General features: G+C 35.1%; 1 protein-coding gene across 1 annotated transcript in view; it reads right to left on the bottom strand.

The window, feature by feature from the left end:
- Positions 1-27,941, bottom strand: part of gzl (godzilla E3 ubiquitin protein ligase) — a 101,731-nt gene that overhangs the window by 57,423 nt on the left and 16,367 nt on the right. The window lies entirely within an intron of this gene.

The following is a 27,941-nucleotide window of genomic DNA, read 5'->3' as shown; positions in this document are numbered from 1 at the left end:
AAAGAAAAGATTCTCGGGGGAGATGGTAAAGTATTTGGACAGTTTGGAGTCAGAAAACAACTCTTGCTAGGTATATGGCCACTAAAAAATTACAGAAGAATAGCGAAGTATCTGAAAATTTTGTTAACTATAAAAAAAGAAAAAAAAAATTATTTCCAGGTTGACCGTTTTTTCAAGTATTAAGTATTGTTAATGTAGTATTTTATTTAAGTGTTTTATGATGGTCGCTGATCAAAGTTTATGTTATTTTTGCCTTTCATTTATGTTATTTTACTGTGTTCATGGCCGCATATTTGGCTATAAAATACACTTATCTATCTATCAATCTAATATGCAGAATGACTGTACCAAACACATTTTGCATGCAGACCCACAATACTTTACCCCCTCCCCTCCTAATGTGCAAATCTATAGCCCAAATTTATTTCTAAAGTAACGAAGAAACTAACGAAAAAACCGGAGTGTTCTAGAATTTTACACAACTTAAACTTGAATGAGTGGCGCATAATACACAAGTACCAAATTTCCTTCCCGCTACGGAAATTAAAACAGATATAACGAATAAAATTCTCCAATTTGGAAAGCCTTATTTTCCACGGGGGGGGGGGGGGTGTTTTCCGGGGGTAATCACCGAAGGGGGGGGGGTAAACGCCGGCCACCGTTTCAAGCACAATAATAAAAGTCAACGCATTGGCGTTGATTCTCATAATGCCTGACCGGATATCTAAGAATTAGTTGTACAAACAAGGCTCGTGACTTCCAAAACCTCCAACATCCCATGCATCCCTGTACACATCCAAACATTAAACCTAAATTTCAGGATAGGAATTTTGCCCAGAATAGTAAAAAAAAAAAGACTCCGATAAATATGACACCAAGGAAGATATGACGCACACAATCCCGGGGCCAGGGCCTTCAATTATGCAAATTGTCCATTTTTCACAAACAAGTTTTAGTAAAAAGTTTGGGGATGTTGTACACTATTGGAACTAGAATAACAGAAGGATTGCAATGGGACTTCAGCGCACAAGAAATTTCGTCAAGTCCATATTAATTCGATAACTGTAAGGGCCAAAAATAATGATACTGGCCCTTTTTTGTTAAAGCAAAACTAGCAGTTGGGCAACTACGATGCAGGACACCATTCTTTAAACATCGAAAGAAGATGAGATTGGTGAAATTCTGAAAGTATCAACTCTTCTGACACATCGGCTATATGGCTTCAAGGTTGGCAACAAAATTGAAACAATTCCACTATATGCCTCCAATCGGTCAATACCTAATGTAGAACGTGCAGTGAGAAAAAGATTGAAGTCGTTGCAAAAACGAGGTAGACCAAGCAGCGAAACAACTCGCTGAATTCTTGAACTGAAAATTAAGTATTTTCCAGTAGGCATCAAGACATGGCTAATTGTAGAAATAAAAGGCCAAGACAGATAGTCCAAGTAATTGAGAGCCAAATGTTTAAACTGCTGCACGTACGGGTCCTCTGGTTTCCTCGTAAATTAGGCCAGATATACGTTTTACACCACCTCGGCGAGCCAGTCTTCTGACAGCCGGCTTTGTGATTCCTTGGATATTGTCACGAAGAACTTTGCGATGACGCGTTGCACCTTGTTTGAACTCAACTCAGGTTATAATTTTTAATATGTATAATTGGAAAACCTAGTAGGCCAGTTGCCTGTCAAAACCAGTCAGTCCCCGTCCCATCACCAAATTTAAAAAGAAAGTTAGGCATGTTACTGACTCTTTGGCGGGAATCATCCAATAATTTCAACGTATGAAGAGAGGACCACAGTTATCCCCTGGTTCCTCTGGTATCTCATCTCCCACTGTTGACTGTCTAAAAGTAAGCTAGGCATGTAATACCTTATTCGAACCAGAATCACGCAAGGATGTTCAATCTCTAGGATTGGAGAACAACAATAGGCAAGTGGCCCTAAAAAAAGTTACACTCCTCTCACTATAGCCCAAACGTAGGTATGCTGCATCATGTTTGAGCTGGAATCATACAAGACTCCCGACCTGTATGATTGAAGGCACAAAACAAGTCTGTAGCCCCTTCAACAGCTACACCGCTCAAGGCAAAATTTTTCAGTTCTATTTTTCTCTAGCATGCCAACTTTTGTTTGGCATGTTCACCATTCACCTCAGCCCAAAACAGACCCTTCATAGCATGTATGCACCATTGTGATTGTATCTCCTTACAATTCCATTGCGTGATAGGAGACATTAAAAGGGTCTGTGACTCTTCCTAGATTCTACTGACAAACATTTTAAGCAAAATTGGTTATAAAATAGCATAAAATAGCTTAATCTTATTAAAAAAAAAATGAACTCTTGTTTAAATAGACTATCAGTTAAAGAAAAATACAATACAAAAAGAATATTTTAATAATTGATGGATTAAGATAAAATGTCACATGACATATAATTTTTTTGTTATTTTTCAAAAAAAATCAAAAATAACATTAAAGAGCATAAAAAATACATAGAAAGGTTCTTTTAATAGAATGGTAAATTAAGGTTTGTCTATATTCAAGGGTATTCACAGGATGATTAAGAAGGTATTTATTCACAGAATGGAGGCCAGGATGGCTTTAATTCCATATACAACCAAAATTCTACAAATAATGGATCCATATGATTCAAATCCCCCTACACATCCACCTGAATTCCTCATAAAGAATATTATCAGAAATTTATTGGTCAAAAATATCGAAAATTTCGACTGAATCTCAAATTTTAGCCTCAAATATAAATTACAATCCAACTCTTTAGTTCTTAGCCAGAAAAGCTTAAAACAATTGAAAAAAACAAATCTTAGAACCAAACTGTTTATAAAATAACATTGCCTAATTTTGTCTAAAAACAAAAGCTGAAATCTTGTTTAAATTCCCTATCTGTTACGAAAAATAAAACATAAAGCGATTATTTTAATAAGTGATGGAACAAGATGCCATAGATAAGATGTCAGGTGACATCTCAACTTTTCGTCATTTTTCACAAAAACGAAAAACAACATAAAAAAGCATAAGAAATACATTAAAAAAGTTCTTTAGACAGAATGGTGAATTAAGATTCGTTTATAAACAAGGGTCTTCATAGGATGGGGGGTCAGGATGGCTTGAGCCCTGTACGTCCCCCTGAATTCCTGATTAAGAGTATTATTAAAACATGCTAATCAAATATACTGAAAATTTGGATTGATTAATCAATTTTAGTCTTAAATTTGGGTTAAAATCCAACACATTAGTTCTTAGGCAGAAAAGCATACGACGTCTATTCTATACCATGAATAATACCATGCCAATCCAAAAAAAATAAAAAAAATTAAAATATTTCCCAAACAAAGTTATGAAAAAAAAAGCAATATTTTTTAACTCCACCTTCTCTCCTTTTACTGTTAGGCTATTATGGTGATATTAAAATCTAAAACGAGTAGACATACTCATATAATAAATCAAACTATAAACTAAAGGAAATACTATAGATTACTACAAATGAATAAATAAAACATAAAACAATTGGAAAAATCAATAATCAAGTTAGACCTGACAAGAACAAACATTACTATAAATTAATAAATGAAATTTAAAATGAACAAAAATTAGGACATATAACAAATTCCAATTTAAAACAACAGATATTACCATAAATAAGAATAGGGTCGGGGGCTAATCTCATGCATTTTTATTGGGGGGGGGGACAAGGGGGGTTCATATCCGGATAGTCAAGGGGCATGTGCTGTATGATATTTTTCTCTCCAAATTATTGGGTGGGGAGCAGTTACCCCCCTCAACCTCTTGTAGGGTCACCACTCCGTCAAACCTCTTAACAGTTGGGAAATTAAAAATTATTCAAAACCTGCAGAACTTCTTCATTAGTGTACTATGGGATAGTGACTACTATGTTAAAAAAGAGCTATAATGACTATATGTTATATAGACTATAAGTGACTGTAAGACTATAGACTTATTTGAGTATAAGACTATAGACTATACAAGTGACTATAAGACTATAGGGTAAAGGTACCGATGATTCAACAGTTTTTGTAAAAAACCAGTTTTTCTACTCTAAAAGTCTTAATTTAAAGACTTTCGGTTTGAAAAGGGTTTCAGTATGTAGGAAAAACATCTAGGAATCTAACTGTTTGATGAGAAGTTTGAAGTTTTGACTGAAAAGGGTATCAAACTCCGATTTTCCGAAATTAGAGCATTTTCACCTACAAATTCGACACAACAAAAAAGTTACCTGTTTTCGATGCGCAAGTCGGAACCCAATTTGACACCCATCTAAATACTTAGGGAATACTTGTGGGCGGAACCTGGTGTATTTGACACGTATATTCTTGTTTCTTTATTTTTCTTCAACTTCATTTAATATATAAAAGCATAAAAGACTATGCAAAAAGTAGAAGTAATAAAACTAACAAAATCGTTTCTAGTATGTAGTATTTGGTATAACAAAATTGGTACAAAAAATTTTAATATACATTATTAAGTATTTAGTATAACAAATTTAGTATAACAAAATTGTTTCACTAGCATTTTGGAAGGGATAGGGTCTAGGAAAACGGGAGTGGATTTCAAGAAATCTAAGAAGTTTATTTGATTTAGTGGATTTTATTTTCTTATGCAGATTCTTAGTTTCGTCCCAAACATAAGCCTACACGTCATTTCGTATAAGATTTTGTATTCGATAAAATTTGTATTTTTTATTCGGATGAAGGATAAATAAGGGTATAATCCAAAAAAATCTGGGGGGGGGGGCAAAACGAGGTCTTGGGGGGTCAACTGCCCCCCCCAGCCCCATAGCAAATTACGCCCCTGCATGGTATGAGGCCAAGCGGCAGTTACTCAGATGATGGAAAAATCCAGTGTCTGTAAGTAAAACTTCCAAGTTTAAAAAAAACCTTTTGTTTAAATGTTCTTTCATCTGAAATAGGCTATTATTAGAAATAATAATCATCAAAATCTCTCGTTGCGCAGAAAGCACCCGTAAATTCGACAGCTATGGTGCCTATGGTTTCGTCAGTGGATCCTGGAATTTCGACACCTATTATTTCTCATCTGTTTTACATGTTCAGTGAAGTTTCGACAAAGTCAGTAGAGAGGGAGGTGCTACTCCGATTGCCCACCCCTGCTGCCACCTACAACTTTTTTTTAACACCAAATATGGGCATAGAGTCCCTAGGGGAGATGGATTTCTTAGAAATTGATTGCGTAATCAAAGTGTGTCAATGACCTCTTTTTTCAAGGTCGATTTGTTTGTTGTTTCTTCTAGGTGTAATAACTCCGGGGCAAAGGTTGCACATGAGCATTGAATTCTAACGGGAACATTGTTATTGATCTAGGACTCGAGGGGGAAGTGAATTACCGAGAACTTGATTTGCATAATCGAGGAATTGTTTCCAGAGCAAAGTTTAGATCACACATGACAGCTGATGTCATGATTGATTGATTTGACACGAAACGGGAATTAATTTGTTGTTTCTAAGGGGAATTATTGATTCACGAAAGGGGAATTAATTTGATGTTTCCAAAGAGAATTGTTTCCGAGCGAATGTCTATATTAATGTCTTTGGAGTTCTACCAAGAGAATTGTTTCCGAGCGGATGTTTTGATCTTAGCGATGAATAGATTAACACGGGAATCAGGTTTCTTAGTAATTTCAAATGTGTCAGCGCAGAGATGCCAAAAACAAAAGGAATACGCTGAAATTACGTTTAGGGATTATTTGGGCGAAACCGTTTTAGACATTTTATGGAATTATTTCGGCGAAACAGTTAGAGACATTTTAAAAGATGATTTTAGAAGAGGATTTGAGGGTGAAACTCTGTGGTCGTCATAATACACAAGTTCCATTTGCAAAGTGTTGTGAGGTCCTCTACCACAACCCCAAAGGGTTCCGATCCCCCCCCCCCACCCCAACCCCCAAGGCAGCCCCCGGTCCTCAAAGGTTCTCCGGGCTCCCAAAGGGCCCCCGGCGCCCCAAAGGCTCCTGAGCCCCCATTTTAATACTCTTTTAAGGCTTTATTATATCTTTTCAGAACAAATTATCATTTTAGGGAATTATTTCGGCGAAACAGTTAGAGACATTTTAAAAGACGATTTTTGGAGAGATTTTAGAAGAGGATTTGAGGGTGAAACTCTGTGGTTGTCATAATACACAAGTTCCATTTGGACAGTGTCGTGAGGTCCTCTACCCCAACCCCAAAGGGTTCCGATCCCCCTACCCCAACCCCGAAGGACCACCCGGCCCTAAAGGGTCCCCCTGACCCTCAAGAGCCCTCCCCGGACCCCGTCTTTCGTTGATGTGTGTTGTCTGAAACTTATGATTTGTGATATGTAAATTACTATTTCGAACTTTTCTGAGCTAGATTTCTTAGTCTTCTGTTGGTGTGTGTTGTCTGAAACCTATGATTCGGGATGGGTGGATTGCAATTTTTGACTTTTCTGAGCTGGATTTCTGAGCCGTTCATAGGTGTGTGTTGTCTGAAACTTATGATTTGGGATGGTTAATTTGCTATTTCCGGCTTTTATTAGCTAGGTTTCTTAGCCTTTCATAGGGTGTGTTGTCAGAAAATTATGATTTGGGATGTGTAGTTTGCCATTTGGACTTTTCAGAGCTATGATTCTTAGTCCATCATAGGTGTTTGTTGTCTGAAACCAATAGTTTGGGATGAATAGTTTGGTATTTCAAGCTTTTATGAGCTAGGTTTCTTAGCTTTGCGTAGGTGTGTGTTGACTGAAATTTATGATTTGGGATATTTAAATTACTATTTCGGGCTTTTCTAAGATAGGTTTCTTAGTCTTTCGTAGGTGCGTGTTGTCTGAAACCTATGATTTGGGATGGGTGGGTTGCTACTTCTGACTTTTCTGAGCTGGATTTCTTAGCCTTTCATAGGTGTGTGTTGTCTGAAACCTATGATTGGGATGAGTGGTTTGCTATTTTTGACTTTTCTAAACTAGATTTCTTAGCCTTTCATAGGTGTGTGTTGTCAGAAAATTATGATTTGGGATGTGTAGTTTGCTTTTTAGACTTTTCAGAGCTATGATTCATAGTCTCTCATAGGCGTTTGTTGTCTTAAACTTCTAGTTTGGGATGAATAGTTTGCTATTTCAGGCTTTTCTGAGCTAAGGTTTCCTAGTATTTCGTAGTTGAATGTTGTCTGAAACTTATGATTTGGGATATGTAAATTACTATTTCGGGCTTTTCTAAGCTAGATTTCTTAGTCTTTCGTTGGTGTGTGTTGTCTGAAACCTATGATTTGGGATGGGTGGATTGCTATTTTTGACTTTTCTGAGCTGCATTTCTTAGCCTTTCATAGGTGTGTGTTGTCTGAAACTTATGATTTGGGATGCTTAATTTGCTATTTTTGACTTTTCTGAGCTAGGTTTCTTAGCCTTTCATAGGTGTGTGCTGTCAGAAAATTATGATTTGGGATTTGTAGTTTGCTTTTGGACTTTTCAGAGCTAGGATTCATACTCCCTCATAGGTGTTTGTTGTCTGAAACCTAAAGTTTGGGATGAGTAGTTTGCTATTTCAGGCTTTTCATAGCCAGATTTCTTAGTATTTCGTAGGTGTTTGTTGTCTGAAACCTATGATTTGGATTGTGTGGTTTGCTATTTTTTGACTTTTTATAGCCAGATTTCTTAGTCTTTCGTAGGTGTGTGTTGTCTGAAACCTATGATTTGGATTGTGTGGATTGCTATTTTTTTACTTTTCTGAGCTGGATTTCTTAGCCTTTCGTAGGGATGTGTTGACTGAAACCTATGATTTGGGATGAATGGTTTGCTAGTTTTGACTTTTCTGAGCTGGATTTCTTAGCCGTTCATAGGTGAGTGTTGTCTGAAACCTATGATTTGGGATGGTTAATTTGCTATTTTTGACTTTTCTGAGCTAGGTTTCTTAGCCTTTCATAGGTGTGTGTTGTCAGAAAATTATGAATGGGATGTGTAGTTTGCTATTTGGACTTTTCAGAGCTAGGATTCTTAGTCCCTCATAGGTGTTTGTTGTCTGAAAGCAATAGTTTGGGATAAGTAGTTTGCTATTTCAGGCTTTTATGAACTAGGTTTCTGAGTCATTCATAGGTGTGTGTTGACTGAAACTTATGATTTGGGATATGTAATTTAAAATTTCCGACTTTTCATAACCGTATTTCTTAGTCTCTCGTAGGTGTGTGGCGTCTGAAAACTATGATTTGGGAGGTGTGGGTTGCTATTTTTTGACTTTTCTGAGCTGGATTTCTTAACCTTTCGTAGGTGTTTGTTGACTGAAACCTATGATTTGGGAAATGAGTGGTTTGCCATTTTTGACTTTTCTGAGCTAGATTTCTTAGCCTTTCATAGGTGTGTGCTTTCAGAAAATTATGATTTGGGAGGTGTAGTTTGCTTTTTGGACTTTTCAGAGCTAGTATTCTTAGTCCCTCATAGGTGTTTCTTGTCTGAAACTTCTAGTTTGGGATGAGTAGTTGGCTATTTCAGGCTTTTCTGAGCTAAGGTTTCTTAGTATTTCCTTGGTGAATGTTGTCTGAAACTTATGATTTGGGATATGTAAATTACTATTTCGAGCTTGTCTGAGTTGGATTTCTTAGTCTTTCATAGGTAAGTGTTGTCTGAAACCCATGATTTGGGATGGGTGTTGGCTATTTTTGACTTTTCTGAGCTTGATTTCTTACCCTTTCACAGCTGTGGTTTGTCAGAAGATTATGATTTGGGATGTGTAGCTTGTTCGTTGAACTTTTCAGAGCTAGGATTCTTAGTCTCTCATAGACGTTTGTTGTCTAAACCCTATAGTTTGGGATGAATAGTTTGCTATTTCAGGCTTTTATGAGCTAGGTTTCCTAGTATTTCGTAGGTGTTGCCTGAAACTTACGATTTGGGATATGTAAATTACTATTTCGGACTTTTCTGAGCTAGATATCTTAGTCTTTCGTTGTTGTGTGTTGTCTGAAACCTATGATTTGGGATGGGTGGAATGCTATTTTGACTTTTCTGAGCTGGATTTAATAGCCGTTTATAGGTGAGTGTTGTCTGAAACTTATGATTTGGGATGGTTAATTTGCTATTTCCGGCTTTTATTAGCTAGGTTTCTTAGCCTTTCATAGGTGTGTGTTGTCAGAAAATTATGATTTGGGAGAAAATTATGATTTGGGATGTGTAGTTTGCTTTTTGGACTTTTCAGAGCTATGATTCTTAGTCCCTCATAGGCGTTTGTTGTCTGAAACTTCTAGTTTGGGATGAATAGTTTGCTATTTCAGGCTTTTCTGAGCTAAGGTTTCCTAGTATTTCGTAGGTGAATGTTGTCTGAAACTTATGATTTGGGATATGTAAATTACTATTTCGGGCTTTTCTAAGCTAGATTTCTTAGTCTTTAGTTGGTGTGTGTTGTCTGAAACCTTTGATTTGGGATGAGTGGATTGCTATTTTTGACTTTTCCGAGCAGGATTTCTTAGCCTTTCATAGGAGTGTGTTGTCTGAAACCTATGATTTGGGATGGTTAATTTGGTATTTTTTACTTTTCTGAGCTAGGTTTCTTAGCCTTTCATAGGTGTGTGCTGTCAGAAAATTATGATTTGGGAGTTGTAGTTTGCTTTTTGGACTTTTCAAAGCTAGGATTCTTAGTCCCTCATAGGTGTTTGTTGTCTGAAACCTATAGTTTGGGATGAGTAGTTTGCTATTTCAGGCTTTTCTGAGCTAAGGTTTCTTAGTATTTCGTAGGTGTGTGTTATCTGAAACCTATGATTTGAGGTTTGTAATTTGCTATTTTTCACTTTTCTGAGCTAGATTTCTTAGTCTTTCGTAGGTGTGTGTTGTCTGAAACCTATGATTTGGATTGTGTGGGTTGCAATTTTTTGACTTTTCTGAGCTGGATTTCTTAGCCTTTCGTAGGGGTGTGTTGACTGAAACCTATGATTTGGGATGATTGGTTTGCCACTTTTGACTTTTCTGAGCTAGATTTCTTAGCCTTTCATAGGTGTGTGCTTTCAGAAAAATTATAATTTGGGAGGTGTAGTTTACTTTTTGTACTTTTCAGAGCTAGGATTCTTAGTCCCTCATAGGTGTTTGTTGGCTGAAACTTCTAGTTTGGGATGAGTTGTTGGCTATTTTAGGCTTTTCTGAGCTAAGGTTTCTTAATATTTCGTAGGTGAATGTTGTCTGAAACTTATGATTTGGGATATGTAAATTACTATTTCGGGCTTTTCTAAGCTAGATTTCTTGTCTTTCGTTGGTGTAGGTTGTCTGAAACCTATGATTTGGGATGTGTGGGTTGCTATTTGTTTTAATTTTCTGAGCTGGATTTCTTAGCCTTTCATAGGTCTGTGTTGACTGAAACCTATGATTTGGGATGAGTGATATGCTATTTTTGACTTTTCTGAGCTAGATTTCTTAGCCTTTCATAGGTGTGTGCTGTCAGCCAATTATGATTTGGGATTTGTAGTTTGCTTTTTGGACTTTTCAAAGCTAGGATTCTTAGTCCCTCATAGGTGTTTGTTGTCTGAAACCAACAGTTTGGGATGAGTAGTTGGCTATTTCAGGCTTTTCTGAGCTAAGGTTTGTTAGTATTTCGTAGGTGTGTATTGTCTGAAACTTATGATTTGAGGTGTGTACTTTGCTATTTCTGACTTGATCAATTTTATTTCCCCAAAATAATATAAAAAGTTTCCACTTCAGTTCAGCTTTTTCTCAATGATATGAAAAAATTTTAAATACTGTTCCAATTTTTTAAAGAAGTTAGAGAAGTTAAATATCTCTTTTGATTTTTACCAAAGAATACAATTAAATTCTTTTTTATTCAGAGAAAATAATAAGCGCTCGTCTCAGCTGTTTGTTATTCAAGACATAAAAAGTGTAAAGTTTAGTTCAAATTTTTCCGTAGAAGATAGGAAAAGTTATACTATGATTTGTGATTATTTTCCATGAAGATAAAAAGTTTCACTTTAATTCTAAACTTTCTTAAATTCAGTTCCAACTTTTCTCAAAGAGATGAAAAAATTTTAAATTTAAAATTGAACTTTAAATTTTTTATGTCTTTGAGAAATTAGGAACTGAAATGAAAGCTTATTCATTTTCATTGGTAAATTTCAGAATTGAGCTAACTTTTTTTTTCTCTTCTCTAAGAAAATTCAGAAGAGAACTTGTACATTTTGCTGTTCTTCGAGAAAACTAAGAATTAAAGTGGAGCCAGAATTAAAGTGGAGCTCCATATCTTCATGAAGAATATTCACAATCAAAGTATAACTTTTCCTATCTTCTATGAAAAATTTGGAACAGAACTTTAAATTTTTCATCTCTTTGAGAAAAAGTCGGAACTGAATTTAAGAAAATTTATAATTAAAGTGAAACTTTTTATCTTCATGGAAAATAATCACAATCATAATGTAACTTTTTCTATCTTCTATGGAAAAAATTAGAACTGAACTTTAAATTTTTTATTGGGAAAATTAGAATTGAATCGAGTTCTTCGGTAAAATTCAGAATAGAACTTGAATATTCACGATCAAAGTATAACTGTTCCTATCTTCTATGAAAAACTTGGAACAGGACTTTAAATTTCTTCATCTCTTTGAGAAAAAAATCTGAACTGAAGTGGAAATTTTTATATTATTTTGGGAAAATAGATTTGATCAATAACTTATTTTATTTTCATTGAGAAAATTCAGAATCGAAGTTGAACTTTTCTTCTTCCGGGAAAATATTTGGAACAGAACTTTAATTTTTTTTTATCTCTTTGAGAAAGGTCGGAATTGAATTTAAGAAAATTTAGAATTAAAGTGAAACTTTTTATCTTCATGGAAAATAATCACAATCATAGTATAACTTTTCCTATCTTCTACGGAAAAATTTAGAAGTGAACTTTATATTTTTTATGTCTTGGTGAAATTGAAACTGAAGTGGAAGATTCTTATTTTCTCTAGAGAAATTAGAATTGAATTGTGTTCTTTGGTAAAATTCAAAGGAGAACTTGAACTTTTCTATCTTCTATGAAAAATTTGGAAGAGTATTTTAAATTTTTTCATCTCTTTGAGAAAAGTCGGAACTGAATTTAAGAAAATTTAGAATTAAAGTGAAACTTTTTATCTTCATGGAAAATAATCAAAAATCATAGTATAACTTTTCCTATCTTCTACGGAAAAATTTGAACTAAACTTTAAATTATTTATGTCTTGGTGAACTTAAAACTGAAGTGGGAGCTTTTTATTTTCTCTGGGGAAATTAGAATTGGATTGTGTTCTTTGGTAAAATTCAGAAGAGAACTTGAACTTTTCTATCTTCTTTGAAAAATTTGGAACAGTATTTTAAATTTTTTCATCTCTTTGAGAAAAATCTGAACTGAAGTGGAAACTTTTTATATTACTTTGGGGAAATAGAATTGATCATGTCGGAAATAGCAAATTACACACCTCAAATCATAAGTTTCAGACAACACGCACCTACGAAATACTAAGAAACCTTAGCTCAGAAAAGCCTGAAATATCCAACTACTCATCCCAAACTGTTGGTTTCAGACAACAAACAACTATAAGAGACTAAAAATCCTAGTTCTGAAAAGTCAAAAAAGCAAACTACAAATCCCAAATCATAATTTTCCGACAGCACACACCTATGAAAGGCTAAGAAATCTAGCTCAGAAAAGTCAAAAAAATAGCAACCCACACATCCCAAATCATAGGTTTCAGACAACACACACCAACGAAAGACAAGAAATCTAGCTTAGAAAAGCCCGAAATAGTAATTTACATATCCTAAATCATAAGTTTCAGCAATATTCACCTACGAAATACTAAGAAACCTTAGCTCAGAAAAGCCTGAAATAGCCAACTAATCATCCAAAACTAGAAGTTTCAGACAACAAACGCCTATGATGGACTAAGAATCCTAGCTCTGAAAAGTCTAAAAAGTAAACTACATCTCACAAATCATAATTTTCTGACAGCACACACCAATGAAAGGCTAAGAAATCTCGCTCAGAAAAGTCAATAATGGCAAACCAAACCTACCAAATCATTGATTTCAGTCAACACACCCCTAAGAAAGGCTAAGAAATCCAGCTAAGAAAATTCAAAAAATAGCAGCCCACACAATCCAAATCATAGGTTTCAGACAACACACACCTACGAAAGACTAAGAAATCTAGCTTAGAAAAGTCAAAAATAGCAAATTACACACCTCAAATCATAGGTTTCAGACAACACACACCTACGAACTACTAACAAACCTTAGCTGAGAAAAGCCTTAAATAGCAAACTACTCACCCCCAACTGTTGGTTTCAGACAACACACACCTATTAGGAACTAAGAATCCTAGCTTTGAAAAGTCCAAAAAGCAAACTAAACATCCCAAATAATAATTTTCTGACCGCACTCACCTATGAATGGCTAAGAAAACTAGCTCAGAAAATTCAAAATAGCAAATTAACCATCCCAAATCATAGGTTTCAGACAAGACACACCTATGAAAGGCTAAGAAATCCAGCTCAGAAAAGTCAAAAGTAGCAATCCACCCGTCCCAAATCATAGGTTTTAGACAACACACACCAACGAAAGACTAAGAAATCTAGCTTAGAAAAGCCCGAAATAGTAATTTACATGTCCAAAATCATAAGTTTCAGACAACATTCAGCTACGAAATACTAGGAAACCTTAGCTCAGAAAAGCCTGAAATAGCAAACTATTCATCCCAAACTAGAAGTTTCAGACAACAAACGCCCATGAGAGACTAAGAATCCTAGCTCTGAAAAGTCCAAAAAAGCAAACTACACATCCAAAATCATTATTTTCTGACAACACACACCTATGAAAGGCTAAGAAATCTAGGTCAGAAAAGACAAAAATAGCAAACCACTAATCCCAAACATAGGTTTCAGTCAGCACACACCTATGAAAGCCTAAGAAATCCAGCTCAGAAAAGTCAAAAGTAGCAATCCACACATCTCAAATCGTAGGTTTCAGACAAGACACACGAACGAAAAACTAAGAAATCTAGCTTAGAAAAGCCCGAAATAGTAATTTACATATCCTAAATCATAAGTTTCAGTCAACACACACCTACGCAAGGCTAAGAAACCTAACTCATAAAAGCCTGAAATAGCAAACTACTCATCCCAAACTATTGGTTTCAGACAACAAACACCTATGATGGACTAAGAATCCTAGCTCTGAAAAGTCCAAACAGCAAACTACACATCCCAAATCATAATTTTCTGACAACACACACCTATGAAAGGCTAAGAAACCTAGCTAATAAAAGCCGGAAATAGCAAATTAACCATCCCAAATCATAAATTTCAGACAACACTTACCTATGAACGGCTATTAAATCCAGCACAGAAAAGTCAAAATAGCATTTCACCCTACCCCAATCATAGTTTTCAGACAACACACATCAACAAAAAACTAAGAAATCTAGCTCAGTAAAGTCCGAAATAGTAATTTACATATCCCAAATCATAAGTTTCAGACAACACACACCTACGAAATACTAGGAAACCTAGCTCATAAAAGCCTGAAATAGCAAACTTTTCATCCCAAACTATAGGTTTCAGACAACAAACGTCTATGAGAGACTAGGAATCCTATCTCTGAAAAGTCCAACTAGCAAACTACACATCCCAAATCATAATTTTCTGACAACACACCCATATGAAAGGGTAAGAACTCAAGCTCAGAAAAGTCAAAAATAGCAAACCACCCATCCCAAATTATGGGTTTCAGACAACACTTACCTATGAAAGACCAAGAAATACAACTCAGAAAAGCTCAAAACAGCAATTTACATATCCCAAATTATAAGTTTCAGACAACATTCATCTAGGAAATACTAAGAAACCTTAGCTCAGAAAAGCCTGAAATAGCAATCTACTCATCCCAAACTAGAAGTTTCAGACAAGAAACACCTAAAAGGGACTAAGAATCCTAGCTCTGAAAAGTCCAAAAAGCAAACTACACCTCCCAAATCATAATTTTCTGAAAGCACACGCCTATGAAAGGCTAAGAAATCTAGCTCGGAAGTCAAAAATGGCAAACCATTCATTCCCAAATCATAGGTTTCAGTCAACAAACACCTACGAAAGGCTAAGAAATCCAGCTCAGAAAAGTCAAAAAATAGCAACCCACACATCCCAAATCATAGGTTTCAGACACCACACACCTACGAAAGATTAAGAAATCTGGTTATGAAAAGTCGGAAATAGCAAATTACGTATCCCAAATCATAAGTTTTAGTCAACCCACACCTACGAAAGGCTAAGAAACCTAGCTCATAAAAGCCTGAAATAGCAAACTACTCATCCCAAACTATTGGTTTCAGACAACAAACACCTATGAGGGACTAAGAATCCTAGCTCTGAAAAGTCCAAATAGCAAACTACACATCCCAAATCATATTTTTCTGACAACACACACCTATGAAAGGCGAAGAAACCTAGCTCAGAAAAGTCAAAAATAGCAAATTAACCATCCCAAATCATAGGTTTCAGACAACACTCACCTATGAACGGCTAATAAATCCAGCTCAGAAAATTCAAAAATAGCAAACCATTCATCCTAAATCAGAGTTTACAGTCAACATATACCCATGAAAGACTATGAACTACATCTCAAAAAAGTCAAAAAATAGCCACCAAAGTCATCAGACTACTATGTTTATTACAACACACACCTACGATCGGAAAAAAGCTCATTATATGACTGGTAAAAAAATAGCAGCCAAAACTCACAAACTCCCAGGCTTAAGAAAATAAACAGCAACGAACTAACAAGCAATCAGACTAAGACAAGCCTGAAATAGAAAACTACACATCCCAAACTATAGGTTTCAGACAACAAACACCTATGAGGGAGTATGAATCCTAGCTCTGAAAAGTCCAAAAAAGCAAACCACAAATCCCAAATCATAATTTTCTGACAGCACACACCTATGAAAGGCTAAGAAACCTAGCTCAGAAAAGTCAAAAATAGCAAATTAAGCATCCCAAATCATAGGTTTCAGACAGCTCACACCTATGAAAGGCTAAGAAATCCAGCTCAGAAAAGTCAAAAATAGCAATCCACCCATCCCAAATCATGGGTTTCAGACAACACACACCAGCGAAAGACTAAGAAATCTAGCTTAGAAAAGCCCAGAAATAGTAATTTACATATCCCAAATCATAAGTTTCAGACAACATTCACCTACGAAATACTAGGAAACCTTAGCTCAGAAAAGCCTGAAATAGCAAACTATTCATCCCAAACTAGAAGTTTCAGACAACAAACGCTTATGAGGGACTATGAATCATAGCTCTGAAAAGTCTAAAAAGTAAAGTACACATCCCAAATCATAATTTTCTGACAACACACACCTATGAAAGGCTAAGAAAACTAGCTCAGAAAAGACAAAAATTGCAAACCACTCATCCCAAATCATAGGTTTCAGTCAACACACACCTATGAAAGGCTAAGAAATTCAGCTCAGAAAAGTCAAAAACAGTAACCCGCACATCCCGAATCATAGGTTTCAGAGAACACACACCAACGAAAGACTAAGAGATCTAGCTTAGAAAAGCCCGAAATAGTACTTTACATATCCCAAATCATAAGTTTCAGTCAACACACACCTACGAAAGGCTAAGAAACCTAGCTCATAAAAGCTTGAATTAGCAATCTACTCATCCCAAATTATTGGTTTCAGACAACAAACATCTATAATGGACTAAGAATCATAGCTCTGAAAAGTCCAAACAGTAAAGTACACATCCCAAGTCATAATTTTCTGACAACACACACCTATGAAAGGCTAAGAAACCTAGCTAATAAAAGCCGGAAACAGCAAATTAACCATCCCAAATCATAAGTTTCAGACAACACTCACCTATGAACGGCTAAGAAATCCAGCTCGGAAAAAGTCAAAAAATAGCAACCCACACATCCCAAATCATAGGTTTCAGACAACACAAACCTATGAAAGACTAAGAAATCCAACTCAGAAAAGCCCGAAATAGTAATTTACATATCCCAAATCATAAGTTTCAGTCAACACACACCTATGAAAGGCTAAGAAACCTAGCTCATAAAAGCCTGAAATAACAAACTATTCATCCCAAACTATAGGTTTCAGACAACAAATACCTATGAGAGACTAAGAATCCTAGCTCTGAAAAGTCCAAATAGCAAACTACGCATCCCAAATCATAATTTTCTGAGAACACACACCTATGAAAGGCTAAGAAACCTAGCTAATAAAAGCCGGAAATAGCAAATTAACCATCCCAAATCATAAGTTTCAGACAACACACACCTATGAACGGCTCAGAAATCCAGCTCAGAAAAGTCAAAAATTGCAATCCACCCATCCCAAATCATAGGTTTCAGACAACACACACCAACGAAAGACTAAGAAATCTAGCTCAGAAAAGTCCGAAATAGTAATTTACATATCCCAAATCATAAGTTTCAGACAACACACATCAACGAAAGACGGGGCCCGGGGAGGGCCTTTGAGGGTCTGTGGGACCCTTGAGGGCCGGGTGGTCCTTTGGGGTTGGGGTAGGGGCATCGGAACCCTTGGGGGTTGGGGTAGAGGACTTCACGACACTGTCCAAATGGAACTTGTGTATTATGAAAACCACAAAGTTTCACCATCAAATCCTCTTCTAAAATCTCTCCAAAAATCGTCTTTTAAAATGTCTCTAACTGCTTCGCCGAAATTAGTTCCTAAAATAACGATTTGATCTGAACAGATGCAATAATGCCTCCCAAATATATTATATTCGGGGCTCAGGAGCTTTAGTAGTGTTGAGGATCCTTTGGGGGCCCGGAGAACCTTTAAGGACCGGGGTTTCCCTTCGGGGTTGGGTTAGGGGGGGGGGTCGGAACCCTTTGGGGTTGTGGTAGAGGACCTCACAACACTGTTCAAATGGAACTTGTGTATTATGACGACCACAGAGTTTCACCCTGAAATCCTCTTCTAAAATCATCTTTTAAATCATCTTTTAAAATGTCTCTAACTGTTTCGCCGAAATAATTCCATAAAATGTCTAAAACGGTTTCGCCCAAATAATCCCTAAACGTAATTTCAGCGTATTCCTTTTGATTTGGCATCTCTGCGCTGACACATTTGAAATTACTAAGAAACCTGATTCCCGTGTTAATCTATTCATCGCTAAGATCAAAACATCCGCTCGGAAAAAATTCTCTTGGTAGAACTCCAAAGACATTAATATAGACATTCGCTCGGAAACAATTCTCGTTGAAAACATCAAATTAATTCCCCTTTCGTGAATCAATAATTCCCCTTAGAAACAACAAATTAATTCCCCTTTCGTGTCAAATCAATCAATCATGACATCAGCTATCATGTGTGATCTAAACTTTGCCCTGAAAACAATTCCTCGATTATGCAAATCAAGTTCTCGGTAATTCACTTCCCCCTCGAGTCCTAGATCAATAACAATGTTCCCGTTAGAATTCAATGCTCATGTGCAACCTTCGTCCCGGAGTTATTACACCTAGACGAACAACAAACAAATTGACCTTGAAAAAAGAGGTCATTGACACACTTTGATTACGCAATCAATTTCTCAGAAATCCATCTCCCTTAGGGACTCTTTGCCCATATTTGGTGTTAAAAAAGTTGTAGGTGGCAGCAGGGGTGGGCAATCGGAGTAGCACCTCCCTCTCTACTAAAGTCACCTATATTTCCAGGGCCTGTTGCTGTCTGTCCAAAATTTTGATAAGGTTACTACGAGATATTTACCAAAGAAATAAATCCCTTGATAGAAGCCGATATTTACGCTTGAACGCAACTGAAGGAACATTTTTAGTCCGCCTGGTATTCCACTGCATTAAACAACAATTTTCTACACTTGGAACCTAGTTTTGACAATGCAATTTCCGTCGCCATTTTCATTTAATTTTGTCAAGAAAAAGCTAATGTGGCTAAATCTCAAAGAAGATCAGATGTATCTCGACACATTGGCGCTTATCCCAACTTTGTCTTGCAATAAATAACCAAGTAATGACAGTTTGAACATTACATACCTGAAAATTTGTCTGGAGCTCCTTTTGTGTTAAAAACAGGAAACTGACTAACTTTAATTATCTTTTCTTATCTGGATGTATTATAGTTTGTTCCCGTGCGTTACGCTAACAGAAAAACCTGATGGCACGCAAAGAACGCGCTCTAAGTCAGGGTTAAGCAGAATTATCCTGTTTTGAAAGACTAATTTAACATTGGGACTAGACCTTCTATTTTAACTTCTTAGCTGATTTCCCGTAGCCTTATAAGACTAGTGACTATAAGACTATAGACATATATAGACTTATATGACTATAAGTTATGTTATAATGACTACCATATAATAAGGAATCTAATTGTAAAATTTTTTATTTTATGTTCTATATAGCCCAGGCTATCTGGGAGGGGGGGGGGAGAATTTTCAAAAACGCAAACAAAACCATAAAAATTAGCATAAAAATAGCAACCTAAAAATGTCTCTACACTTCTACATCTTCTTCTGGAGAGCCACTGTTTCTAACTTATACCAATTTTTCATCAGTTCTTACTACCATTTAAATGTATTCCTTTCAAGTGCATAGAAAATCAACTGGTGAATCATTCAATGATTAAAACATTTCTTCAGCAAACTAAACAGATTACTTTAAAAATTGAAGTTTTGAAAGTATTTTTAGGCACCAATTTTTGGTACTTTTAAAGGAAATTGAGTAAAAAAAAATAATATAAAAATAAATAATATAAAAAAAGAATAGATAAATAAAGAAAATTTGGATTATAAAACAAACTGTCCTTACAAAATAGTAAAATCAAATAAGCAAACTTTAAATCACAAATGTTTTTATTTGAAGAACTAACTTTGTTATTTCCTATAAACTTGATTACTTGTGATTTTTTTTCATACAATAAACTAAACCAAACATTCAAAATGGTAATTAGAAAAATTAAGCAAGAAAAAACGGGTTTTAACTGTAAATTAATTAAAAAAAAACTTTTTCCACAAAGTTTTTCAAAAAAAGTAAAGAACTCCATTAAACCAAAAATGAACAAAAATAGAATCAAATTATGTACCAATTATTCAACTACCACAAATCAGTATCAATCAAACAGAAATTAAAATAATTCAAACTCAAAACAAGCAGAAATTAATATGAGTTGGGTTCTAAACCCCATGCGTTCTAAAAGCTAGAATATAATTTGTATTTTACTGAAAACAAATTCAAATGAATTTAGTGAAAAACATGTGTATGGTCAGTTTAATGAAGAAAATAGAATCAAATAATCTACCAAGCAGACAACTACCCCAAATCAGTATCAATAAATAAATGAAACCCAGAACAAACAGAAATTAAAATATGTCAAACTCAAAACGAGCAGAAAATAATCTGAGTAGGGTTCTAAACCTTATGCTTTCTAAAAGCTAGAATATAATTTTGTACTTTGTTAAAAAAATTTTTTTAAAGTTTTCACTTTTATAACCTAAATAAATAAAAAATTAATTAAAATTTTATGGAATAAATATCAGCATATGAACATTGAACTGACAATGCATATTTTTTTCAGTAAATTCATTTGAATTTTTTTCAGTTCTTTACTGAAAACGTTTGACACTAAGAGCTCAAAATCCTATTCTATGGCCAAAAAAATTATTCATAATTAATTATATTTCTAAAAATAACCTTGAAAGCAGTGGTGTTGTTTCAGGCGGGCAATGATTTGGAGAAAAAATGATTCTATATCCCAAGCTCTTGACTTTTCAGATGGCAGGGGCGGATCCAGGATTTTTTTTTAATGGGGGGTGAGGGCAAAAAATAGGTCGATCCTATAAAAACAATTTAGGGGGCGCAAAATAGGTTGATCCGATAAACTTGCGTTAAAAGCAAGTTTAATTAACGCAAACTTGGGTTAATTAAGTAAATTACAGTACTTTAGACTACGCTTGGGGGTGCGTGCCCCCTCGCCCCCCCCCCTAGATCCACCTCTGTCGGTTGGAGATCCATCTCCCCCCCCCGCCCAATAAAGTGCTGTAGCTACATCCCTGCTTGAGAGCTCCGATTCAACTTTGTAATTCCCAGTAATTTTAACATGACTGCTAATAAGGTAATTTTTAACATGAGAAGAATTATTATTGTAAGTTAGTCATCTTTCGAGCTTAAATTATTACTAGACGCCCACCTATGTATGTATTTATAATTAGTCAAGAAAATGTGTCAAAAACGGTATTAATTAATTTTTTTTATTTCGCATTCACAGAATTTTCATTCAAAATTTTCAAGGGAAATGCTACATTTTCGTCTAAATTACTACGGTGCAAAAAATTAGCAAAGCTAGTTCATTAGATTCGGAGCCCAAAGACAGTCAATCCTTCAGAAATACTTTAATTACTTAGGCTATTATCTATAGGTTTAGGTGTTTTCTCTTGGAAAATTCTCCAACTTTATTAAGAATACTCCCCGAGGAAAATTACCCCCTCTCCCAATCATAGTTTAAAATAATTTTTTTTTAATTTAATTTCGATTTTTTTTTTATTCATGCCAAGGCTGAACCAAGACATGATGTAACCAAGAATCTGAATAGGGTTCTAAACCCTATGATTTCTAAAATCCAGAATATAATTTGTTCTTTACTGAAGAAAATTCAAATGAATTTACTGAAAAAAATCTGCATTTTCAGTTTAATATTCATATGCTGGTATTTATTCCTTAAAATCTTAATTAATTTTTGATTTCTTAAAGTTATAAAAATGAAAACATTAAAAAGAATTCTTTTAAAAGAATTGCTGCATAAGAATTTAAAAGAAAAAGAATAATTTTTCTTTGTCATAGAATAAGATTTTGAGCTCTTAGTATCAAACGTTTTCAGTATAGAGCAGAAAAAAATTCAAATGAATTACTGAAAAATGTATTCATAATTAACTCTATTTCTAAAAATACCCATCAAAGCAGTGGCGTTGTTTCAGGCGGGCAATGATTTGGATAAAAAAAAGATTCTATAGCCCATGCTATTGACTTTTCGGATTGAGACCCCTCTTGCCCCCCCCCCCCTCCCCCAATAAAATGTTGGAGCTACATCCCTTCTTGAGAGCTCCAATTCAACTTTGTAATTCCCAGTAATTTTAACATGACTACTAATAAGGTAATGTTTATCATGAGAAGAATTATTATTGTAAGTTAGTTATCTTTCGAGCTTAAATTATTATTACACGCCCACCAATGTATGTTTTTATAATTAGTCAAGAAAATGTGTCAAGAACGGTATTAATTTTTTTAATTTTCAAGGGAAATACTACATTTTTGTCTAAATTACTACGGTGCAAAAAATAAGCAAAGCAAGTTCATTACATTCGGCGCCTTTTTTTCTATAAAAGCTTAGACAATAATAATTTGATGAGTCCAAAGACAATCTATCCTTCAGAAATACTTTAATTGCTTAGGCTATTATCTATAGGTTTAAGTGCTGTTATAATGTCCAATAAGAGAGTCATTCATACTCCTGCCATTTACCCGTGCCCCAGCCATTTAAACATTTGCCTCTCAATTACTTGGACTATCTGTCTTGGCTTTTCTCTGTCTAGAATTACCCAGCCCAGTCTTGATGCAACCTATTGCCCAAAATACTTGATAAATTCAATTCAAAATCAACGGATACTTTCCTGGAAGTTTATTGTGTCATACTTTCCTTCTGAAGTTTATTGTGTCACTTGCATTTAAATTTTTGGTTTCCAAAAATAAATGTTTAGAACAAGGCTTCGTGACAAAATATTATTGTAATAATATTTAAAAGTGAGCCGCATATCCTGGTGCTAATGGAAACTTGGCTTAGGGATCATAATTCTGCTTTATTAGAAATAGAAGGTTATAATCTAAACAATAAGCCGTTTGGTATCATATAGGCACTATTTAGTAATTTAAGAGTACTATAAAGGTACTAGTAGTATATAAAGGTAACTTATAGTACTGTAAAGTACTGTAATTTTCTCTTGGAAAATTCTCCAACTCCATTAAGAATACTCCCTAAGGAAAATTACCCCCTCCCTCAGTCATAGTTGAAAATACTTTTTTTTAAATTTTATTTTGATTTTTTTTTTTTTTTTTTTTTATTTATTCCCAGGCTTAACCAACAAATGATGTAACCAAGACTTAATCTGAATAGGGTTCTAAACACTACGCTTTCGAAAAGCCAGAATATAATTTGTACTTTACTGAAAAAAATTCAATTGAATTTACTGAAAAAAATCATTGTCAGTTTAATATACATATGCTGATATTTATTCCTTATAATCTTAAATAATTTTTGATTTCTTAAAGTTATAAAAGTGACAATATCAAAAAGAATTTTTTTAAAGAATTGCTATATAAGAATTAAAAAGAAAAAGAATACATTTTTATTGGCCATAGAATAGGATTTTGAGCCCTTAGTGTCAAAAGTTTTCAGTAAAGAACTGAAAAAATTTCAAATGAATTTACTGAAAAAATATGCATTGTCAGTTTAATCTACATATGCTGATATTTATTCCATAAAATATTAATTAATTTTTGATTTCTTAAGGTTACAAAAGTGAAACATTCAAAAATTTTTTTTAATAAAGTACAAAATTATATTCTAGCTTTTAGAAAGCATAGAGTTTAGAGCCCTACTCAGATTAATTTCTGCTCGTTTTGAGTTTGACTTATTTTAATTTCTGTTTGTTTTGGATTTCATTTTTTTACTGATACTGATTTGTGGTATGCTTGGTAGATTATTTGATTCTATTTTGTTCATTAAACTGACAATACACATTTTTTTCACTAAATTCATTTGAATTTTTTTCAGTAAATACATATTATATTCTAGATTTTAGAACGCATGGGGTTTAGAACCCTACTCATTTTAATTTCTGCTCGTTTTGAGTTTGACTTATTTTAATTTCTGTTTGTTTCGGGTTTAATTTATTTATTGATACTGATTTGCGGTAGTTGTATGCTTGGTAGATTATTTGATTCTATTTTGTTCATTAAACTGACCATACACATTTTTTTAACAAAATTCATTTTAATTTTTTTCAGTAAAATACATATAATATTCTAGCTTTTAGAACGCATGGGGTTTTGAACCCTACTCATATTAATTTATGCTTGTTTTGAGTTTGACATATTTTAATTTCTGTTTGTTTTGGGTTTAATTTTTTTTTATTGATACTGATTTGTGGTAGTTGTATGCTTGATAGATTATTTGATTCTATTTTGTTCATTAAACTGACAAAACACATTTGTTTTCACTAAATTCATTTGAATTTTTTTCAGTAAATACAAATTATATTCAAGCTTTTAGAACGCATGGGGTTTAGAACCCTACTCATTTTAATTTCTACTCGTTTTGAGTTTGACTTATTTTAATTTCTGTATGTTTCGGGTTATATTTATTTATTGATACTGATTTGTGGTAGTTGTATGTTTGGTAGATTATTTGATTCTATTTTTGTTTCATTTTTGGTTTAATGGAGTTCTTTACTTTTTTTTTTTGAAAAACTTATTTTGTGGAAAAAGTTTTTTTTTAATTAATTTCTGTTCGTTTTATATTGACATAGTCTTTTTCAGAGAGGAAGACAAAGCCTCTTCTAAACTTAAACAACCATCCCTTCCATAAAAACCTTAAATACCCCCTGGGCATAACTTACAATCCTTGCCCCTTATCTGTGGGGTTTGTTTCAACCCCAAAAGCCAGGTTATATTATATTTCGACTATTTTGAATAGAATAGCTGTCTCAAAATTTCTATTAGATGCATTTTCTATAGATATGACGAAATTTATTCCTTAAAATATTAACTAATTTTCGATTTCTTAAAGTTATAAAGATGAAAACATTTGAAGGAATTTTTATCAATAAAGTAATAATTATATTCTGGCTTTTAGAAAGCATAGGGTTCAGCATTAACCCCTGTTTGCATTCTGTTTTGTATTAACTTTCCGTCAAAGACTGAAAAGTCATTCTAATCCTTTCATCCTAGGACATGCTGATATTTGATATCTAATATCAGCTGATGTCTAAATAAGCCATGAATTTTTAATTAGTAAAACAAAAGCAAGTTTTAAAATCATAATTAACATATTGAATTTTTCTAGTACGGCCATACCTAACATCATGTTTATCTAATTTATGTTCGTTTTTTATTCATTCTGGTAAAAAAGAAAAAAATAATAAATAAAATTTAAATGAAATAAATTGAAAATTAAAGTACATTAATTAAAATCGATATTTGCATTGGCCAAGAATTTTCTATCTGGAAATCAACTAGGCTGAACAAAATGGCTATCTCAAAATTTTGATTGGATGTGTTTGGGGAAATGATGGGCGTGGGGAGGGGGGCTAGTTGCCCTCCAATAACTTTCGACTAATAAAAGGGCACTAGCCCTTTGAATTTCAAATCGCATGAGAATTTCTTGAATTTTCTAGGACAACGCCTTCTTTAAAAACCTTATATGCCCCCAGGGCATAGCTTTAAACCCTTGCCCTAAGGGTTGCGGGAGTTTCCTCCTCAAAACCATATTTTCTATCTAGAAATCAAATACGCTGAACAAAATGGCTATCTTAAAATTTTGATTGGATGTGTTTGGGGGAATGATGGGCATGGGGGGGAAGCTTGTTGCCCCCCAATCACTTTCGACTATTAATAAGGGTACTAGCCCTTCGAATTTCTAATTGAATGAGCCTGTTTTGAAGTTTTTATGACAACACCTTCTATAAAAACCTTATATGCCCCCGGGCATAACTTAAATCCCTTGCCCTGAGGGTTGTGGGGGAGTGTCCTCCTCAAAACATATTTCCTATCTGGAAATCAACTACGCTGAACAATATGGCTTTCTCAAGATTTTGATTAGATGTGTTCTGGGGAATGATGGGCGTGGGGGGGCTAGTTGCCCTCCAATCACTTTCAACTATTAAAAAGTGCACTAGAACTCCCAATTTCCAATCGAATGAGCCCCTTTTGATGTTTCTACGACGACCACTTCCATATGAAGTGCCCAGCTCTAAGGGAAAAAATAATAAATAATACATTGTGCCAACATCGTTCTTATATGCCCTCAGGGCATAACTTAAAACCCTTGCCCCGAGGGTTGTGGTTGAGTGTCCTCCTCAAAAACATATTTTCTATCTGGAAATTAACTACGCTGAATAAAATGGCTATCTCAAAATTTTGATTGGATGTGTTTGAAGAAATGATAGGCGTGGGGGGGGGGGGGGCTAGTTGCCCTCCAATCACTTTCAACAATTAAAAAGGGCACTCGCCCTTTAAATTTCCGATCGAATGAGCCTTTTTTGAAGTTTCTACAAAAACGCCTTCTATAAAAACCTTATATGCCCCCAGGGCATAACTTAAAACCCTTGACCTGAGGGTAACGGGGTAATTGTTCTCAAGATTTTGATTAGATGTGTTCTGGGGAATGATGGGCGTGGGGGGGCTAGTTGTCCTCCAATCACTTTCGACTATTAAAAAGGGCACTAGAACTCCCAATTTCCAATCGAATGAGCCCCTTTTGATGTTTCAACGACAACCCCTTCCATGTGAAGTGCCCAGCTCTAAAGAAAAAAAAATAGTACATTGTGCCAACATCGTTCTTATATGCCTTCGGGGCATAACTTAAAACCCTTGCCCCGAGGGTTGTGGGGGAATGTCCTCCTCAAAAACATATTTTCTATCTGGAAATCGCCTACGCTGAACAAAATGGTTATCTCAAAATTTTGATTGGATGTGCTTGGGGAAATGATAGGCGTGGGAGGGGGGGGGGGGGGGCTAGTTGCCCTCCAATCACTATCGAAAATTAAACCGGGCACTACCCCTTTGAATTTCCAATCAAATGAGCCTTTTTTGAAGTTTCTACAACAACACCTTCTATAAAAATCGTATATGCCCCCAGGGCATAACTTAAAACCCTTGCCCTGAGGGTAATGGGGAAATGTCCTATTCAAAAACATATTTTCTATCTGGAAATCAACTACGCTGAACAAAATGGCTATCACAAAATTTTGATTGGATGTGTTTTGGGGCATAATGGGCGGGGGGGGGGGGGCTATTTGCCCTCCAATCCCTTTGACTATTAAAAAGGGTACTAGCCCTTCGAATTTCCAATCAAATGAACCTGATTTGAAGTTTCTACGACCACGCCTTCTATAAAAACCTTATATGTCCCCAGGGCATAACTTAAAACCCTTGCCCTGAGGGTAGTGGGGGAGTGTACCCCTCAAAAACATATTTTCTATATGGAAATCAACTACGCTGAACAAAATGGCTATCTCAAAATTTTGATTGAATGTTTTGGGGAAATAGTGGGCGTGGGAGGGGTTAGTTGCCCTCCAATCACTTCCAAATATTAAAAAGGGCACTAGCCCTTTGAATTTCCAATCGAACGAGCCTTTTTTAAAGTTTCTACGACAACACCTTACATAAAAACCTTATATGCCCCCAGGGCAAAACTTAAAACCCTTGCCCTGAGGGTTGTGGGTCAGAATCCTTCTCAAAAACATATTTTCTATCTGGAACTCAACAACGCCGAACAAAATGGCTATCTCAAAATTTTGATTGGATGTGTTTGGGGGAATGATGGGAGTAGGGGGGGGGGGGGGCTAGGTGCCCTCCAATCACTTTTGACTATTAAAAAGGGTACTAGCCCTTCGAATTTCCAAGCGAATGAGCCAGTTTTGAAGTTTCTATGGCAAGGCCTTCTACAAAAACCTTATATACCCCCAGGGAATAACTTAAAACCCTTGCCCTGAGGGTTGTGGGGGAGTGTCCTCCTCAAAAACACATTTTCTATCTGGAAATCAACTATACTGAACACAATGGCTATCTCAAAATTTTTATTGGATGTGTTTGGGGGAATGAGAGGCGTGGGAGGGGGAGGGGGGGGGGCTAGTTGCCCTTCAATCACTTTCGACAATTAAAAAGGTACTAGCCCTTCAAATT

This window comes from Artemia sp. Qi Xiang Cuo, chromosome 18 (genome assembly GCF_049724085.1).
Source record: "Artemia sp. Qi Xiang Cuo chromosome 18, ASM4972408v1, whole genome shotgun sequence".
NCBI classification, from domain to species: domain Eukaryota; kingdom Metazoa; phylum Arthropoda; class Branchiopoda; order Anostraca; family Artemiidae; genus Artemia; species Artemia sp. Qi Xiang Cuo.
The sequence above is the reverse complement of the archived record's forward strand: the minus strand, read 5'-3'. Positions and strand labels throughout refer to the sequence as shown.